This window comes from Mastomys coucha, unplaced genomic scaffold, assembly GCF_008632895.1.
Source record: "Mastomys coucha isolate ucsf_1 unplaced genomic scaffold, UCSF_Mcou_1 pScaffold6, whole genome shotgun sequence".
NCBI classification, from domain to species: Eukaryota; Metazoa; Chordata; class Mammalia; order Rodentia; family Muridae; genus Mastomys; species Mastomys coucha.
In genome coordinates this window covers 117,300,779-117,301,489 of record NW_022196912.1, presented here as the reverse complement: position 1 = coordinate 117,301,489, position 711 = coordinate 117,300,779, and positions in this window count along the sequence as shown.

Sequence of the window (711 nt, the reverse complement as noted above, 5' to 3'; positions counted from 1 at the left end):
CCAGAATCCTCCAGCCTCAGAATTCTAGGTGTCAGTGTGGACTCTGTCCAAGACTGCATAAGGCATTACATGGGTGATGATTGTAGGCCTTGACTGTAGTGTGGTTAGGGTCTTAGAACACAAGGCAGGAGTTTGTGTCTGTCTCCTTTTCATGTTAAGGACATTACAGATGATGGTGACCAATTCTGATTTCTTCTATGCCCTGAGATACCAGTGCAATAGCTGAGTTCAGTGAACTAACTCCCTAGTGGTTTCAGTTCAACCTCTCAATAGTACTGAAGGGTTGCTATAGGCTACTCATAGCCCTGGACATCCAGAGCCATTGATGAGGACTCAGAGCACTGGGGTCAATGGTTCTGGCTACCTCTCACCTTTGCTTCATGACAGAATCCTCTATCAACTTGACCATGAATAATGGACAAAGTCTGGTCCATGAACACCAAAGTCTGTGTGGTATACACAGACTGCTTGCACTAAGGCAGAGACCACATAAAGCCCTCTGCCTACTGACTGTGTGCTGGTCAACTTATCATCTCCCTCTGATCTCCAGGCTGAGGCAGGCTGGGAAAGCCTGAAGACATGAAACTATCAGGCCACAATACCATTGAAAGAGCCACCTCATGCAAGACAGCCGTACCAACAAACCATCTTTATTTTTTCATCGTTCTCTGACTTCAGTGAGGGTTTTAAGGTGCATCTTAGTACTTTTCC